We start from the raw sequence: 22,143 nt of genomic DNA, 5'->3' as shown, positions 1-22,143 counted from the left end.
AATCCTAACCATAACTCTAACACTTAACCTCACCCTAACCCTAAAACTAAAACTAACCCTAACCCTAACCCTCATCCTTAACCCTCACCTGAACCTTAACTCTAACCCTACACTTAACACTCACCCTAACCCTAACTCTAACCCTAACCTTAACCCTAAAACACCCCTAAATCTAACCCTCATCATCACCCTCACCGTAACCCTAACCCTAAACCTCACAAAAACCCTAAAACTAACCCTAAACGTCACCCTAACCATAACCCCCAACCTAACACTAACCCTCACGCTAACACTTACCCTCACACTAACACTAACCCTAACTCTAACACTAACCCTGACAGTAACCCTAGCTCTCACCTTAACCCTAAAACTAACCCTCACCCTAACCCTAACCCTAAGCCTCACCCTAGTCCCCACCCCAAACTTAATTCTAAACGTAACCCACACCATAACCCTAACCCTCATCCTCACACTAAACCTCACACTAATCCTAACCCTAATCCTCAATATATCCCTCACCCTCACCCTAACACTCACCCTAAACCTAACCCTCATCCAAATACTCACCCTAACCCTAACCCTATCCATCTCCCTAACCCTAAACCTCACCCACACCCTCACCCTAGCCCTCACCCTAAACCGATTCCTAACCCTAAACATCATCATAACCCTCACCCGAACCCTAATCCTAAACATCACCCAAAACCTATTCCTAACCCCCAAGATCACCCTCAGCCTAACCCTAAGCCTAAGCCTATCCCTAGCCATAACCCTCACCCTCAGCCTCACCCTCACTGCAAACTTAACCCAAAACATAACACTAAAAATAACCCTAATTTAAACCCTAACCCTAACCCTAATCCTCACCCCACCCTTACCCTCAGCCAAACCATAACCCTAACCCTAACCCTCTCAAAGAAAGCCTAACCCTAACACTAAACCTAACCCAAAACCTCATCATAACCTTAAACCTAATCCTAAACCTCATCCTCACCCTCACCCTAACCCAAACTCTAAACTTAACCCTCACCCTAAACCTAAGCCTAACCCTAACCCTAACCCTAACCCTCACCCTCACCCTCACCCTAAACCTAATCCTAACCCTAACCCTATCCCTAACCCTAACCCTCACCCTAACCCTCACCCTAGCCCTAATCCTAACCCTAATGCTAACCCTAAACCTCACCCTAACCCTCACCCTAACCCTAACCCTAACCCTAACCCTAACCCTAACCTTAACCCTTAACTTATTCTCGGACTAAGCCTAAGCCTAAGCCTAATCCTAACCCTAAACCTCACTGTAACCCTAATTGTAACACTAAGGCTAACTCTAACCCTAAACCTCACTCTCACCTTAACCCTAACTCTAACCCTAACCCTAAACCTAAACCTCATCCTAAACCAAAACATAACCTTTACTCTCACCCTCACTATAACTGTAACTCTAACCCTAACCCTAAAAATAACCCCAACCATCACCCGAACCATAACCCTCACCCTAACCCAAACCCTCACCCTAACAAATACCCTCAACCTAACACTAACAGTAACCCTAACACTAACCCGAATCCTAACCCTACGCCTCAACCTAACCCTCACCCTCACACTAACCCTAACACTAACCCTAAACTTAACCCTCACCCTAACCCTCCCCATAAAACTATATCTAACCCTAAATCTCACCCTCACCTTAACCCTAACCCTAACCCTAACCCTAAACCCCACCACAACCCTAAAGCAAACCCTCAGCAATACTCTCACCCTCACCATAAATCTAAACATAACACTAACAATAACACTAACCATAACCCTAAACATAACCCTAAACCTAAGCCCAACCCTAATCCTAACACTCATCCTCACCCTAACCCTAATCCTAACCCTAAACCTCACCCTAACACTAACCCTCACCCTCACCCAAACCCTAACACTAAACCTAACCCTAACCCTAAGCCTAATCTAGATCCTAACCCTCACCCTAACCATAACATTAACCCACACCCGCAACCTTACCCTCACCCTCACCGTAACTCTAACCCTAACCCTAACAATAACACTAACCCAAACCCAAACACTCACCCTAACCCTAATCCTCACCCCCACCCTCACCCTAAGCCTAAGCCTAAGAATCACACTAACCCTCATACTCACCCTCACCCTAACCCTAATCCTAAACCTAAACCTATCCCTAAACCTCAACCTAACCCTCAACCTCCCCCTAACCCTAACACTAAGCCTAACCCTAACCCTCACCCTAACCATCCCCCTCACCCTAACTCTCACCCTAAACCTCACCCTCACCCTAACCCTAACCCTTACCCTAAAACTCACTCTAAACCTCACCCTAACCAAAAGCCTCACCCTCACCCTCAACCTCACCGTAACTCTAACCCTAAAACTAACATTAATACTAACCCTAACCCTAACACTAAACCTGACCCTAACCATTAACCTCACCCTCAGCCTCACCCTCACCGCAAACTTATCCCTAATCATAACACTAACAATAAACCAAACCCTACCCTAACCCTAAACCTAACCCTCACCCGCACCCTCACCCTCACCCTCAGCCTAACCCTAGGCCTAAGCCTAACCCTAACCCTAACCCTCACCATAATCCTAACCTTAACCCTAAACCTAACCCTAACCCTAACCCTAAACCTCAGCCTCACCTACACCCTTACCCAAACCCTAACCCTAACCGTCAGCCTAACCCTAAGCCTAAACCTAACCCTAACCCTAACCCTAACAATTACCCTCACCCTAACACTAACCCTAACTCTCACACTAACCCTCACAGTAACCCAAACTCTCACCCTAACCCTAAACCTCACCCTAACCCTAACTCTTATCCTCACTCTAAACCTCACACTAACCCTAACTCTAATCCTCAATCTATCCCTCACCCTCTCCCTAACTCTCACCCTAAACCTAACCCTCATCCAAACACTCACCCTAAACCTAACCCTATCCATCACCCTAACCCTAAAACTCACCCTCACACTCACCCTCAGCCTAAACCTAAGCCTAAGCCAAAGTCTAACCCTAACACTCACCCTCACCCTAGCCCTCACCCTAACCTAATCCTAACCCTAACACTCATCATAACCCTCACCTTAACCCTAATCCTAACCATCATCCAAAACCTATTCCTAACCTCCAAGATCACCCTCAGTATAACCATAAGCCTAAGCCTAACCCTAGCCATAACCCTCACCCTCAGCCTCACCCTCACTGCAAACTTAACCCAAAACATAACACTAAAAATAACCCTAATTTAAACCCTAAACCTAACCCTAATCCTCACCCCACCCTCCCATTCAGCCTAAACCTAAGCCTAAACCTAGGCCTAACCCTAACATTCACTGTTACAGTAACCCTAACCCTAAACCTAAACCTAACCCTAAACCTAACCCTAGTCCTCAGCCTCACACTCACCCTAACCCAAACCCCAACCCCAACCCTTACCCTAACCCTAACCCTCACTGTCACCCTCACAGTAACCATAACCCTAAACCAAACCCTAACAATAGCCTTAACCCTAATATTAACCCTCATCCTAACAATAATCCTCACCCTAACCCAAACCCTCACCCTAACACTTAACCTGACCCTAACACTAACCCTAACCCTAACATTAACCGTCACACTAACCCTAACCCTATCCCTAAACCTACACCTCAACCTAACCCTCAACCTCACCCTAACCCTAACACTAACCCTATCCCTAAGCCTCACCTTAAACCTCTCACTAACCCTATATCTAACCCTCAACCTTACACTCACCATAACCCTAACCCTAACCCTAAACCCCACCCTAATCCTAACCCTAACCCTCACCCGCACCCTCACCCTCACTGTAACTCTAACCCCAACCCTAACAATAACACTAACCCTAACTCAAAACATCACCCTAATGCTCACCGCCACCCTCACCCTCAGCCTAACCCTAAACCTAACCCTAACACTATCCCTAATCCTCACCCCCACCCTCACCCTCAGCCTAACCCTAACACTAAACCTCACACTAACCCAAATGCTAACATTCTCCCTCACCCTATCCCTCACTCTAAAGCTAATCCTCAATCTAACCCTCAATCACACCCTTCCCCTAACCCTAACCCTCACGCTAACTCTAATTCTACCCCTAAACCTCACCCTCACCATAACCCTAACTCTAACCCTAAACCTAAAACTAAACCTCACCCTCACCCTAAACCTAACCCTCACCCTCACCCTAAACCTAACCCTCACCCTCACCCTCACCCTCAGCCTAAACCTAAGGCTAACACTGACCCTAACCCTAACCCACACACTTAGCCTAACCCTAACCCTAATCCTTATCCTAACCCTAAACCTAACCCTCAACCTCACCCTAACCCGAACCCTAACCCTAAACCTAACCCTCAACCTCAGCCTCACACTAACCCCAATTTTAACACTAAACTTCACCCACATCCTAACCTAACACTAACCATAACCCTAACCCTCCCCCTAACTCTCAACCTAACCCTAACACTAAGAATAACCCTAACCCTAAACCTCAACCTAACCCTCACCCTAACCCTAACTCTATCCCTAAACCTCACCCTCACCCTAACCCTCACTCTAACCCAAACCCAAACCCTAATCCTCACCCTGACCCTAACCTAAACTTCACCCTCACCCTCACAGTAACCGTAACCCTAAACCTAACACTAAACCTATCCCTAACCCTCACCCTAACCCTCTCCCTAATCCTATATTTAAACTTAAAACTCACCCTCACCCTAACCCTTACCCTAACCTTAAACCCCACTCTAACCCTAAACCTAACCCTCACCCTCAGCCTTACCCGAATCCTAATTCTAACACTAAACCGCACCCACATCTTAACGCTAATGCTAACCTAACCCTAACCCTAAACCTAAACCTCCCCCTAACTCTCAACCTAAAGCTAACACTAACACTAACCCTAACCCTAAACCTCAACCTAACCCTCAACCTCACCCTAACCCTAACACTAACCCTATCCCTAACCCTCACCTTAACCCTCTACCTAACCCTATATCTAAACCGAAACCTCACCCTCACCCTAACCCTAACCCTAAACCCCACCCAAACCCTAACCCTAAACCAGACCCTCACCCTCAAAATCACTGTAACTATAACCTTGACCCTAACAATAACACTAACCCTAACCCGAACCATCACCCTAAACCTAATGCTCACCTCCACACTCACACTCAGCCTAACCCTAAACCTAACCCTAAAATTAACCCTGATCCTCACCCCCACCCTCACCCTCAGGCTAACCCTAAGCCTAAGGCTAACCCACACCCTCACCCTCACCCTATCCCTAGTACTAAACCTAACCCTATCCCTAAATCTCAAACTAACCCCCACCCTCACCCTCACCCTAACACTAACCCTAACCCTAAACCTCACCTTAACTCTGCCCATAACCCTAACTCTAACCCTAAACCTCATCCTCACCCTAATCCTAAAACTAACCCTAACCCTAACCCAAACCCAAACCCTCAACCTAACGCTAGCCCTAACCCTAAACCTAACCCTAAGCCTAACCATAAACTTAACAGTAATGCTCAGCCTCACCCTCACCCTAACCCAAACCCTTAACCTAACCCTCACACTCAACCTCAGCCTAACCCTAAGCCTAAGGCTCACCCTATTCGTAACCCTCATCGTAACCCTCACTCTGACCCTAAGCCTAACCCTCAATCTAACCCTAACCCTAACCCTAACACTAACACTAATCCTCAGCTTCACCCTCACACTAACCCAAAACCTAACCCTAAACCTCACCATAACCCTAAGCCTAATGGTAACCCTAACCCTAACCCTCTCCCTCACCCTCACCCTCACCCTACCCCTAATCCTAACCTAACCCTATCCCTAAACCTAACCCTCACCCTAAACCTCAGCCTAGCCCTCACCCTAACCCTAATCCTAACCCTAAACCTCATCCTAACCATCACCCTAACCCTAACACTACCCCTCACCCTAACCCTAACCCTAACCCTCACCCTCATGCTCGGCCTAAGCCTAAGCCTAAGCCTAAGCCTAAGCCTAACCCTAAACCTCAGCCTCACCCTAACCCTAACATTAACCCTAATTCTAGCTGTAAACCTCATTCTCAACCTAACCCTAACTCTCACCCTAACCCTAAAGCTAAACCTCATCCTAACCCTAACCTAACCCTAAGCATCACCCTAACTGTAACCATAAGCCTACCCCTAAACATAACAATAACCCTAAACCTAACCCTAAACCTCTACCTATCCATAACCCTCACCCTAACCGTAAACCTCACTCTAACACTTACCCTCACCCTAACACGAACCCTAACCCTAACACTAACCCTCACACTACATCTAACCATCACCCTAACCCTAAATCCCACCCTAACCCTGACACTAACCCTCACCCTCACCCTAGACCTCACCCTAACCCTAACCCTCATCCTCACCCTAAACCTCACACTAACCATAACACTAATCCTCAATCTAACCTTCACCCACATCCTTCCCATAACCCTAACCCTCACCATATCCCTAACCCTCACCGGACCGTAAACATTACCCTCAGCCTAACCATCAAGTTTGCCCTTACTGTCACCCCAACCCTAACCCTTACCCTAACCCTAAAACTCACCTAACCCTCACCCTAACCCTAACTCTACCCCTAAACCTCACCCTCAACCTAACCTTAACTCTAAATCTAAACCTAACATTAAACCTCATTCTAACGCTAACCCTAACCCTCACACTAACCCACACTATAAACGTAAACCTAACCCTAACCCTAACAATAACCCTAACCCTAACCCTCACCCTAACCATAACACTCACCCTAACACTTACTCTCACCCTAACCCTAACCCTAACCCTAACACTAACCCTTACACTAACCCTAACCCTCACCCTAATCCTAAACCTCACCCTAACCCTAACTCTAACCCTAAACCTCACCCTCACCCTAGCCCTCACCCTAAGCCTAATTCTAACCCTCACCCTCAACCTAACCCTATCCCAATTCCTCTCCCTAAATCTCACATTAATCCTAACCCTAATCACTTAATTAACCATCACCCTAACCCTAACCCTAACCCTAAACCTAAACCTATCCGTAACCCTCAACCTTATCTTAACCCTCACCCTCAGCCTAAACCTCCCCTTTACCCTTACCATCATCCTCACCCTCACCCTAAACATCATCCTAACAGTCACCCTAACTGTAAACCTAACCATGACCCTAAAGCTAACCCTCACCCTCACCCTAGCCCTCACCCTAACTCTAATCCTAACCCTAACCCTCATCCTAACCCTCACCTTAACCCTAACCCTAATCATCACCCTAACCCTAACACTCAACCCCATCCTCACCCTCAGTCTCAACCTAAACCTAACCCTAACCCTAACCCTGATATTCACCCTCACACTAAACCTAATCCCAACCCTAACCCTAACCCTAACCCATAACCCCAACCTAACCCTCACCCTAACCTTAACCCTAACACTAACCCTAACTATAAACCACGAACTAACACTCCCCCAACCCAAATCTAACCCTAAACCTCACCCTCACCGTAACCCTAATACTACCCCTAACCCTAAACCTCACCCTAAACCTAACCCTAACCCTCACCCTCAGCCTCACACTCAGCTTCAACTTAACGCTAACACAAACCCTAAAAATAACACTTATCCTAACCCTAAACCTAACAGTAACCCTAACCCTAACCCTCATCCTAAAACTCACCATCACCCTCAGCCTAACCCTAAGCCTAAGGCTATCCCTAACCCTCACACTTACCCTCACCCTAACCCTAACCATAACCCTAAATCATAACCTCAACCCAAGCCTCACCCTAACCCTAACCCTCACCCTCACCCTCACCGTAACTGTAACCCTAAACCTAACCCTAACAAAAACCCTAAAACTAATCCTAACCCTCAACCTAACCATAGCCTTCACCCTAACCCAAACCCACACCCTAACACTTAACCTCACCCTAACACTAACCCTAACCCTTACACTAACCCTCACACTAACCCTAACCCTAAACCTCAACATAAACCTCACCCTCACCCTAACCCTAACACTAACCCTTACACTAACCCTCCCACTAATCCTCCCCCTAACACTATATCTAACCCTAAACCTCACCCCCACACTCACCCTAACCCAAACCCTAACCCTTACCCTAACCATAACCCTCACCCTCACCCTAAACTCCAACATAACACTTACCCTCACCCTAACACTAACCCTAAACCTAACACTCACCCTCACACTAACCCTAACCCTCACCCTAATCCTAAACCTCAACCCTAACCCTAAAACTAAGCCTAACCCTCACCATCATCCTAGCCCTCACCCTAACCCTAATTCTAACCCTCATCCTCACCCTAAACCTCACACTAAACCTAATCCTAACCCTAATCCTCAATTTAAACCTCACCCTCACCCTAACCCTAACCCTTACCCTAACCCTAAACCTAACACTAACACACACTTATTTTAACCCTAACCCTCAGCCTAAATCTCACCTTTACCATTACCATCATCCTCACCATTATACTACCCCTAACCCTAAACCTCACCCTAACCCTCACCCTAACCGTAAACCTAAACATCACCCTAACCCTAACCCTCACCCTCAACCTCACGCTCAGCCTAACCCTTAGCCAAGCCTAACCCTTACCCTAACCCTCACCCTCACCCTAGTCCTCACGCTAAACCTAATCCTAACACTAAACTTCATGCTAAACCTTAACATAACCCTAACCCTAACCATCATCCCAACCATAATCCTCACCCCCACACTCACCCTCACCCTAACCCTAATCCTAACCCTAACTCTAACCCTAATCCTAACCCTTAACCTCAACCTAACCCTCACCCTAAACTTAACCCTAACACTAATCCTAACCCTAACCAGGGAAAAACCCTCTCTCTAACCCTAAATCTAATCCTATACCTCACTCTCACCCTAACACTAATCCTAACCCTAACACTAAACCTCACCCTAAACCTAACGCTAACCCTCACCCTCACCCTCACCCTCACTGTAACTCTAACCCTGACCCTAACAATAAAACTAATCCTAACCCTAAACCTAACCATAACCCTCACCCTCACACTAATCCTCAACCTAACCCTCACGCTAACCCTAACGCTAACCCTACCCCTCACCCTCAGGCTCGACCTAACCATAACTCTAACCCCCAAATCTCAAACTCACCCTAACCCTAAACCTAAACCTAACCCTAAACCTCACCATAAACCTAACCCTAAAACTCACCCTCACTCTAGCCCTCACCCTAACCCTAATCCTAACCCTAACCCTCATCCTAAACCTCCCCATAACCCTAACCCTAAACCTCACCCTAACGCTAAGCCTAACCCTAACCCTAACCCTAACCTTCACACTCACCCTCACCGTAACCTAAACACTAACCCTAACACTAACCCTCACCCAAACCATAACCCTCACCCTTACCCCAACCCTCAACTTAACACTTACCCTCACCCTAACCCTAACCCTAACCCTCACCCTTACCCTAGCACTCACCCTAACCCTTACCCTCATCCTCACCCTAAACCTCACCCTAACCCTAAACCTCACCTTTACAATAACTCTCAACCTCAGCCTAACATTCATGTTTACCCTTACGGTCACCCCCACCCTAAACCTCACCCTAAACCTAACCCTCACCCTAACCCTCACCCTATCCCTAACCGATAAACTTCACCCTCACCCTAACCCTAATTCTAACACTAACCCTAACAATAAACCTCACCCTAAACCTAAACCTAACCCTCAACCTAAACCTAACCCTAACCCTCACCCTCATATTCAGCCTAAACCTAAGGCTAACCCTAACACTAACCCTAAAGCTAATCATAATCCTAATCCTACCCTAACTCTTATCCTCACCCTCACCCTAACCCTCACCCTAACCCTAACCCTAACACTAACCCTAAAATTAACCCTCACCCTCAGCTTCACCCTAACCCTAATTTATCCCTAAACCTCACCCTCACCCTAACCCTAATGCTAACCCTAAGCCTCACTCTAACACTAACCCTCCAGCTAACTCTCACCTTAACCCTAAGACTAACACTAAACCTAACACTAACACTAAACCTCACCCTAACACTAACCCTAACCCTCACCCTCACCATAACCCTCATCCTCACACTCACCCTCAGCCTAACATTTCGCCTAACCCTAATACCAACCCTAAACCTAACACTAACCTAACCCTCACCCTAACACTCACCCCAACCCTAACCCTAAACCTCACCCTCACCCTAGCCCACAACCAAACCCTAAGCCTAAGTTTAACCCTCACCCTAACCCTCACACTAACCCTAACCCCAACACTCACCCGAACCATAACCCTCACCCTCACCCTAACTCTAATCCTAATCCTAACCCTAACCCTATCACTCACACTCACCCTCAACCCTAATCCTAATCCTAACCCTAACACTAACCCTCACCCCCACACTAAACCTCACCTTAACCCTAACCCTAACAGTAACCTAACCCTAACACTAACCCTAACCCTCACCCTAACCTTATCTCTAACCCTAAACCCCACCTTCACCATAACACAAACCCTAACCCTAATCCTAAACCTCACCCTAAACATATACCTTACCCTAACACTTACGCTAACCCTAACACTAACACTAACCCTCACACTAACGCTAACCATCACCCTAAACCTAAACCTCAACCTAACCCTAACCCTAACCCTCAACTTGACCCTATCCCTCACCCTAACCCTAACCTTCATCCTCACCCTAAACCTCACAGTAACCCTAATACTAATCCTCAATCTAACCCTCACACTCACCCTAAACCTTACCCTCATCGTCACCCTTACCATAACCCTCACCCTCAGCCTAACCCTCACCTTTACTCTTACTGTCACCCTCATTCTAACCCTCATCCTAATCCTAACCCTCATCCTAACCCTCACCCTTACTGTAACACTAACCATCACCCTAACCGTAACCCTCACCCTCACGTTCAGCCACAGCCTAACCCTAAGCCTAAACCTAAACCTAAACATAAATTTCCCACTCACCCTAGCCCTCACCCTAACCCAAATCCTAACCCTAACCCTCATGATAACACTCAACCTAACCATACCCCGAACCATCATTCTAAACCTAAGCCTCATCCCCAAACTCACCCTCAGCCTAACACTAAACCTAAGGATAATCCTAACCCTAACCCTTACACTCACCCTCACACTAACCCTAATACTAAGCCTAACCCTAACCCTAAACCTAAACCTCAACCTAACCCTCACCCTAACCCTTAACCTAAACCTCACCTTAGTCCTCACAATAACCCTCAATCCAAAACTAACCCACACCCTCACCATAACCCAAAAGCTCACCCTGAACCAAACCCTAACCCTTAACCTCACCTTCACCCTAACCCTACCCCTAACCATAAACCTTACCCTAACCCTGACACTTACCCTCACCCTCACCCCAGCCCTCACCTTAACCCTAATTGTATCCCTAACCCTCATCCTAAACCTCACCCTAAACCTAACCCTAAACCTCACCCAAACCCTAAACCTCACCATCACCCTAAAGCAAACCCTAGTCCTAAACCTCACCCTAACCCTAAGCCTAACCCTAACACTAACCCTAACCCTCACACTCACCCTCAACTTAAACCTAACCCTAAGCCTAAACCTAACCCTCACCCTTATCCTCACCTTCACCCTCAATGAACTCTAACCTTAACTCTAACAATAACACTAATCCTAACCCTAAAACTAACCTTAACCCTAATCCTATCCATAAATCTCACCCTCAGCCTCCCCCTCACTGCAATGTCACCATAATCATAACAATAACAATAATCCTAACCTTAACCCTAATCCTAAACCTCACCCTCACCCTAACACTAATCCTAACCCTAACCCTCACCCTAACCCTAACCCTAACCCTCACCGTAACCCTAACCCTCATCCTAACCCTGACCCTAACCCTCACACAAACGCTAAACCTCACACTAACACTAACCCTAACCCTCACCCTCACCTTAGCCCTCACCCTAACCATAATTCTAACCCTAATCCTCATCCTAACTATTACTGTAACCCTAACCCTAACCCTCACCCTAACCCTAATCCTAACCCTAACCCTCTCCCTAACTCTAACCCTCACCCTCACCATAACCCTAAACATAACCCTCACCCTGACCCTAAACTTAACCCTAAACCTAACTCTCACCCAAACGCTAACCCTAACCCGAACCCTAACCCTAACCCTCACCCTCATCCTCACCCTCACCAAAACCCTAATCCTAAACCTAACCCTATACTAACCCTAACCCTCACCCTAACCCTCACTCTAATCCTAACCCTAACCCTAAACCTAACAGTAACCATCACACTATCCCTCACCTTAACACTAACTCTAACCCTAAACATCAGTCTCACCCTAACCCTCACCCTCACCTTCATGCTCAGCGTTTCACTAAGCCTAACACTAACCCTAACCCTAAACCTCAAACTCACCCTCACCCTAACCGTAAACCTAATCCTAAACCCTAAACCTAACCTTCACCCTAACCCTAACCCTCACCCTAACCCTTACCCTAACACTCACCCTAAACCTAAAAGTCACGCTCACCCGCACCCTCACCCTAACCCTAACCTAAAACATCACCCTCACCCTAGCCCTCACCCTAAGCCTAACCCTAACCTGAACCCTAACCTGAACCCTAAACCTACCCCTACCTCTAACCCTAAACCTCACCCTAACCCTAACACTTACCCTCACACTCACCCTAGCCCTCACCTTAACCCTAATTGTATCCCTAACCCTCATCCTAACCCTCACCCACACCCTAACCCTAACCCTCCTAACCGTAAAACTAATTCTAACCCTCAACCTAACCATAAACCTGACCCTCACCGTAATTCTAACCCTAACCCTCACCCTATCCATAAACTTAATCCGATACCTAAACCTCACCGTAACCCTCACCCTAACCCTTACCCTAACCCTAGCCCTCATCCAAATCCTAATCCTCACCCTAACCCTCATCCTAAACCTAACCCTCATGCTAACCCTCACCCTAACCCTAAACCTAACCCTCGCCTATCCTTAACCCTCACATTCAACATTACCCTTAGCCTAACCCTAAGCCCAACCCTAAATCTAACCCTAACCCACACACTCATCCTCACTCTCACCGTAATCCTAACCCTAACCCTAATCCTAACCATCACCCTCAACCTAGCCTTCACCCTAATCCTAATCCTAGCCCTAACCCACACTCTAACCTTAACCCTAACCCTAAACCTCACCCTAAACTTAACTCTAAGCCTCAGCCTCACTGTAAGGGTAACCCTAACCCTAACCCTAAAAAGAACTCTAACCCTAACCCTAACCCTCACCCTAATACTTACCCTCACCCTTACACTAACCCTAACCATAACACTAACCTTCACACTAATCTTAAACCTCAACCTAAACCTAAATCTCACCCTAACCCTAACCCTAAACCTAACGCTCACCCTAGCCCTCACCCTAACCCTAATTCTAACCTAACCCTCACCCTAAACCTAACCCTCATCCTCACCCTAAACCTCACACTAACCCTAACCCTAAATCTCAATGTAACCCTCACCCTCACCCTACCATAACCGTAACCCTTACCCTAAACCTCACGCTAACAATAACACTTACCCTTATCTTAACCCTCACCCTCAGCCTAACCCTGACCTTTACGCTTACCATCACCCTCACTTTAACCCTAAGCCTCACCCGAACCCTCACCCTAACCTTAAACCTAACCATCACCCAAACACTAACCCACACCTTCAACCTCACCTTCAGACTAACTCTAAGCCTAAGCCTAAACCTAAACCTAATCCTCAACCTCACCCTAGCCCTCACCCTAACCCTAATCCTAACCCTAACCCTCATCCTAACCCTCAACCTAACCCTAACCCTAACCATCACCCAAACCCTAATCCTCAGGCCCAACCTCACACTCAGCCTAAACCTAAGCATAAGCCTAACACTAACAGGGACCCTCACCCTCACCCTCACCCTCACAGTCACCCTAACCCTAACTGCAACCCTAACCGTAAACCTCAACTTAAACCTCACCCTAACCCTAACACTAACCCTCACACTCACCCTCACCCTAACGCTAATCCTAACCCTAACCCTAAACCTCACCCTAACCCTCAACCTCACTGTAACCCGAACCTTAAATCTCACCCAAACCCTAAACTTAACCCTCATCCTATCCCTCACCCTAACCATTACACTAACCCTTACCCTAACCCTCACCATAACCCTCAACCTAACCCTAACTCTAACCCTAAATCTCACGCTCACCCTCACCCTAACCCTAACCATAACCCTAAAACTCACTCTATCCCTAAACCTCCCCCTCGCCCTCCCCCTCTCTGTAACTGTAACACTAACCCTAACAATAACACTAAAACTTACCCTAACTCTATCCCTAACCCTCACCCTCACTGTAACCCTAACACTAACCCAAACCCTCACCATCACCCTAACCCTAACACTCACCCTAAACCTTACCCTAACCCTAAATCTAACCCTATACCTCACCCTCACCCTAACCCTAATTCTAACCCTAACACTAAAACTCACCCTAACCCTAACCCTAACCCTCACTCTAATCCTAAACCTCACCCTCACCATAACCCTAACCCTAACACTCACCGTAACTCTAATATTAACCCTAACCATAAGCCTCACCCTAATGCTAAACCTAACCCTCAGCCTCACCCTAGCCCTCACCCTAGCCCTAATCCTAAACCTAAACCAAAACATAACCTTAACCCTCACCCCAACCCTAAAACCCTAACAATCACCCTAACCATCACCCTCACCTTAACCCTAACCCTAACCCTAAATCTCACACTAAACCTAACCCTAACCCTAACCCTCACCCTCACTCTAACCCTCACCCTAATTCTAACTGTAACCCTAACACTTACCCTAAACCTTACCCTCAAACTCAGCCTCACCCTAACCCTAACTCTAACCCTAAACCTCAACCTCACCTTATCCCTAACCCTAACCCTAAAGCTAAACCTCACCCTAAACCTCACCCTCACCCTAGTCCTTACCTTAACCCTAATCCTAACACTAACACTCATTCTAACCCTCCCACTAACCGTAACTCTCACCCTAAAACTCACCCTTACCCTCAGCCTAAGCCTAACCCTAAACCTAACCCAAACCCTCTCCCTAACACTCACTCTAAACCTAACCTAATACTAACCCTAAAGCTAACCCTCAACCTAACCTTCACCCTAAACCTAACTCTAACCCTAAACCTCACCCTCACCCTAACACTAACTCTAACTCTAAACCTCTACCTAACCCTAACCCTAACCCTAAGCCTAAACCTAAACCTCACCCTAACCCTAACCATAAACTTAACCCTCACCCTAGCCCTCACCCTAAACCTAATACTAACCTTAACCCTCATCCTAACCCACCCCATAACCCTAACCCTAAACCTCACACTCACCCTCACTCTCAGCCTAACCCTAAGCATAAACCTAAGCCTAACCATAAACTTAACCCTAAACCTCACACTCACCCGCACCCTCACCCTCACCGAAATTCTAACCCTAACCCTATACTTCACCCTAAGCCTAACAACCCTAAACCTGACCCTAACCCTCACCCTCACCCTAACAATAACCCTAACCCTAACCCTAACCCTCACCCTAACCCGCCGCCTAACCCTATATCTAACCCTAAACCTCACCCTCATTCGAAAACTAACCCTAATCCTAAACTCCACCCTAACCCTAAGCCTAAACCTCACCTCCAACCTCACCTTCACCGGAACTCAAACGCTAACCCTGACAATAACACTAAACCTAACCCTAACAATCACCCTAACCCTAATCCTCACCCGCACCCTCACCCTCACCCTAACCCTAAGCCTAAGCCTAACCCTCACCCTAACCCTCATACTCATGCTCACCCTAACCCTAATCCTAAACCTAACCTTATCCCTAAACCTCAACCTAACCCTCACCCTCACCCTAACCCTAACACTATCCCTAACCTTAAACCTCACACAAACCCTCCCCCAAACCTAACTCTAACCCTAAAACTCACCCTCACCCTAACAATAACTCTAAGCCTAACCCTAATCCTCATCCCCACCCTCACCCTCATCCTAACCCTCACCCTAGCACTCACCATAAGCCTAATTCTAAACCTCAACCTCACCCTAACCCTAACCCTCATGCTCACCCAAAACCTAACACTAACCCTAACACGAACCCTAGTCCTCAATCCAACCCTCACCCTAACGCTAACCTTAACCCTAAACCTAAACCTAAACCCCACAATAAACCTAACCCTAAACCTCACCCTCACCCTAGCCCTCACCATAACCTTATCCTAACCCTAACCGTCATCCTAACCCTCACCCTAACAATAACCCTAACCCTGACCCTCAACCTAACCCTAACCCTCAACTTCACTGTAAAACTTAACCTAACCCTCACCCTAACCCTAAACTTAACTGGAACCCTAACTCTCACCCTAAGCCTAACCCTCACCCTGACCCTCACCCTAACCCTCACCTTAACCCTAACCCTCACCCTGACCCGAAACCCATCCCTAAACCTCACCCTCAACCTAACCCTAACTCTAACCCTAACCCTAAAATTAAACCTCACCCTATCCCTAACCCTAACGCTCACACTCAACCTCATGCTCAGCCTAAACATAAGCCTGACACTATCCCTACCCCTAACCCTCACACTCACAATAAGCCTTACCCTAATCCTAATCCTAACACTAAGCCTTACCCTCACCCTCACCCTAACCCTCACCATAACCCTAATTCTAACACTAACCCTAACCCTAACACTCAGCCTAACCTTAAACCTAACTCTAACCCTAAAACTCAAACTAATCTGCACCCTCACCCTCACTGTAATTCTAACCCTAACTTTAACCCTAACCCTAAACCTCACCCTAACCACAATCCTAACCATAACCCTAACCCTAACCTTCCCCTTAACCCTATATCTAACCCTAAAACTCATCCTCACCCTAACCCTAACACTAACCCTAACCCTAACCCTCACCCTAACCCTCACCATAACCCTACATCTAACAGTAAACCTCACCCTCACCTTCACCCTAACACTAAACCTAAACCTAAACCCCAACCTAACCCTAAACCTAACCCTCACCCGTACTTTCATCTTCACCGAAACTCGAACCCTAACCCTAACAATAACACTAACCCTAACCCTAACCATCACCCTAACCCTAATCCTCACCCCCATTCTCACCCTCAGCCTAACCCTAAGCCTAAGCCTAACCCTCACCCTAACCTTCATACTCACGCTCACCCTAACCCTAATCCTACCCCTAAGCCTATCCCTAAACCTCAACCTAACACACACCCTCACCTTAACACTAACACTAACCCTAAACCTCACACTAACCCTCCCCCTAACCCTAACTCTAACCTTAAACCTCACCCTCAACCTAACCCTAACGCTAAACTTCATCCTAAACTTAACCCTCACCCTCAACCTCATTGTAACTCTAAACATACCCTAACAATAACACTAACCCTAACCCTAATCCTAACCCTAACCATAACCCTCAGCCTCAGCCTCAACCTAACCCTAACCCAAACCCTAACACTAACCCTCACTCTAACCCTAAGCCTAACCCTAACCCTAACACTAACCCTCACACTCAACCTCACCCTAATCCAAATCGTAAACCTAAACCTATCCCTAACCCTCACCCTAGCACTCAACCTAACACTAATTCTAACTCTCACCCTCACCCTAAACCTAACCCTCATCCTCACCCTAAACCTCACACTAACCGTAACCCTAACCCTAATGCTCAATCGAACCCTCACTCTAACCCTAACCCTAACCCTAAACCTAATCCTAACCCTCACCCTTATCTTAATCCTCACCCTCAGCCCAAACCTCACCTTTACCCTTACCATCATACTCACACTAACCCTCAACCTCATCCTAACCCTCACCCTAACCGTAAACCTAACCATCACCCTAACCCTAACCCTCACCCTCAACCTCACACTCAGCCTAAACCTAAGCCTAAGCCTAACCCTTACCCTTAACCTCACCCTCACCCTAGCCCTCACCCTAACCATCACCCTAACTCTAATACTCACCCCCAGCCTCACCTTCAGCATAACCCTAACCCTAAGCCTAACCCTAACCCTAAACCTCACATAGCCTAACCCTAACCCTAATTCTAACCCTAACCCTTAACTTAAACCTCAAACTAACCCTCAACCTAACTTTAACCCTAACACTAACCCTAACCTTAACCGTTGACCTAAACCTCCCCCTAACCCTAAATATAATCCTAAAACTCACCCTAACCCAAATACTATCCCTAAACCTCACCCTAACCCTAACCCTAACCCTCACTGTAACCCTAGCCCATATCCTAAACCTCACCCTAAACCTAACCCTAAACCTCACCCAAACACAAATCCTAACACTCACCCACACCCTACCCTCACCCGAACCCTAATCATAACCCTAACCCTCATCCTCACCCTACACCTCACGCCCACCCTAACCCTAACCCTCACCCTGACCCTAACCCTACCCCTAAACCTAACCCTCACCCGAACCCTAACTCTAACCCTAACCCTAACACTAAACCTCACCCTATCCCTAAACCTCACCTCACCCTCAAGCTCATGCTCACCCTAACCCTAAGCCTCAGCTTATCCCTTACTCTAAACTTCACCCTCACCCTAGCCCTCACCCTAACTCTAATCCTAACACTAAACCTCATCCTAACCATCACCTTAACCCTAATCATATCCATCACCCTAACACTAATCCTCATCCCCACTCTCACCCTCAGCCTAACCCTAAGCCTAATCCTAACCCTAAGCATCACACTCACCCTCACCCTAACCCTAATCGTCAGCTTAACCCTAACCCTAACCCTAAACCTAAACCTAAACCTAAAATTAACCTTAACCTTAACCCTAACACTAACGCTAATATTAACCCTCGAACCAACAATTCAACTAACCCTAAATCTAACCCAAACCCTCAACCTCACCCTCACCCTCACCCTCACCATAACTCTAAACCTAACCCTAACAATAACACTAATCCTATCCCTAAACCTAACCCTAACCCTAAACCTAATCCTAACACTCACCCTCACCCCAACCATAATTTTAACCTAACCCTCATCCTAACCCTAACCCAAACCCTAACCCTAAACCTAAACCTTACCCTAACACTAACCCTAAAACTCATCCTCACCCTAGCCCTCACCCTAACCCTAATCCTAACCCTAACCCTCACCATAACCCTAAACTTAACCAGACCCTAACACTCACCCTAAACCTAAACCCAACTCTCACCTTAACCTTAACCCTCACCCTCAGCCTCACTCAGCCTAACCCTAAGCCTAAGCCTAAACGTAACCCTAACCTTCACACTGACCCTTACCCTTACACTAATCCTAATCCTAACCCTAAGCCTAACTCTCACCCTCACCCTAACCCTCACCCTAACTCTAACACTAAACCTAAACCAAAACCTCAACCTCAGCCTCACATTTACCCTAACTCTAAACCTAAACCTCACGCTCACCTTAACCCTAACACAATACCTTTTCCTAAGACAAAACCTCACCCTAACCCTAAGGCTAACCCTCATCCTCACAGTAAAAATAACCCTAAACCTAACCCTAACAATAACCCTCACCCTCACTGTAACCCGAATCCTAACCCTAACCCTCAACATAAACCTAAGTCTCACCCACATCTTAAACATAACCCTCATCCTAACCCTCACCCTAACCCTAAACCTAACCCTATACCTCACACTAACCCTAACCCTACCTCTCACCTTCACCCTAGCCCTCACCCGAACCCTAATCCTAACCCTAAACCTCATCCTCACCCTCACCATAATATTTACACTAACCCTCACCCTGATCCTAAGCCTAATCCTAACCCTCAACCTAACCCTAACCCTAACCCTCACCCTCAATGTAACCCTAAACCTAACCGTCACTCTGACCCTAAACTTAACCCGAACCCTAACTGTCACCCTAACCCTACCCCTAACTCTCACCCTAACCCTAACACTCACCATCACCCTCACCCTAAGCCTAACCATAACCCTAACCCTAACCCTCACACTCACCCTAACCCTTAACCTATTCCTAATCCTCACACTAAGCCTTACCCTCAACCTCACCCTAACCCTCACCGTAAACCTAACTCTAAGACTAAACCTAACCCTAACCCTCATCCTCAGCTTCACCCTAACGCTAACTCTAACCCTAAACCTCAACCTCACCCTAACCCTAACCCTAACCCTAACCCTAAACATCACCCTAAACCTACCCCTAAACCTCACCCTCACCCTAGCCCTCACCCTAACCCTAATCCTAACGCTAACCCTCATCCTAACCCTCACCCTAACAATAAACCTACCCCTCACCCTCACCCTCACCCTAACCCTAAAACTAAACCTAACCCTAACCCTCAACCTAACCCTAACCCTCACCCTCAATTTAACCTTACCCTAACACTCACCCTAACCCTAAACTTAACCTGAACCCTAACTCTCACGCTAACCCTAACGCTAACAGTCACCCTAACCATAACCCTCACCCTCACCTCACCTTCAGCCAAACACTAAGCCTAACCCTAAACCTAACCCTAAACCTCACACTCACCCTAACCCTAACCCTAATCCTAATCCTAACACTAACCCTAAACCTCACCCTCACCCTCACCCTAAACTTAAGCCTAACCATAATATTAATCCTAACCCTAACCCGAACCCTAAACCTCATCCTCACCCTAAACCTCACACTAACCCTAACACTAATCCTGAATCTAACCCTCACCCTAACCCTCACCCTAGCCCTCACCCTAACCTAACCCTCATCCTCACCCTGAAATTCACACTAACCCTAACACAAATCCTAAATTTAAACCTCACTCTCACTCTAACCCTAACCCTCACCCTAAACCTAACCCTCACCCTTACCATAAACCTCACCCTCAGCCTAACTCTCACCTTTACCATTACCATCACCTCCACCCTAACCCTCACCCTAACCTTACCCCTCACCCTGTCCCTAACCCTACCCCTAAATCTCACAGTCAACCTAACCCTAACTCTAACCCTAACCCTAACACTAACCTCACCCTATACCTAACCCTAACTCTCACCCTCAACCTCATGCTCAGCCTAATCCTAAGCCAAAGCTTAACACTTACCCTAAACTTCACCCTCACCCTAGCCCTCACCCTCACCCTAATCCTACCCCTAACCCTCATCCTAACCCTCACCCTAACCCTAACCATAACCATCACCCTAACCCTGATCCTCAGCCTCACCCTCACCCTCAGCCTAATCTTAAGCCTAAGCCTAACCCTAACCATAACCCTCACACTCACCCTCACACTAACCCTAATCCTTACCCTAACCCTAAACCTCAACCTCAACCTAACCTTAAACTTAACCCTAACACTAACGCTAACATTAACCCTCGAACTAACCCTTCAACTAACCCTAAATCTAACCCTAACCCTACCCTCAAACTCACCCTCAACCTCACCATAACTCTAACCCTAACCCTAACAATAACATTAATCCTATCCCTAAACTTAACCCTAACCCTAACCCTAATCCTATCACTCACCCTCACCCCAACCATAAACTTAACCCTAACCCTCATCCTAACCCTAACTCAAACCCTAATCCTAACCCTAAACCTTACACTAACACTAACCCTAATCCTCATCCTCACCCTAGCCCTCACCCTAACCCTAATCCTAACCCTAACCTTCAACCTAACCCTAAAATTAACCGAACCCTAACTCTCACCCTAAACCTATCCCTAACCCTCACCTCAACCCTAACCCTCACCCTCACCCTCACTCTCAGCCTAACCCTAAGCCTAAGCCTAAGTGTAACCCTAACCCTCACACTCACCCTAAACCTTACCCTAATCCTAATCCTAACCCTAAGCCTAACCCTCACCCTCACCTTCACCCTCACCCTCGCCCTAACCCTCACCCTAACC

Source organism: Dipodomys merriami, unplaced genomic scaffold (genome assembly GCF_024711535.1).
Source record: "Dipodomys merriami isolate MVZ:Mamm:240054 unplaced genomic scaffold, mDipMer1.0.p SCAF_77, whole genome shotgun sequence".
NCBI lineage: Eukaryota > Metazoa > Chordata > Mammalia > Rodentia > Heteromyidae > Dipodomys > Dipodomys merriami.
Note: the sequence above shows the minus strand (reverse complement) of the source record.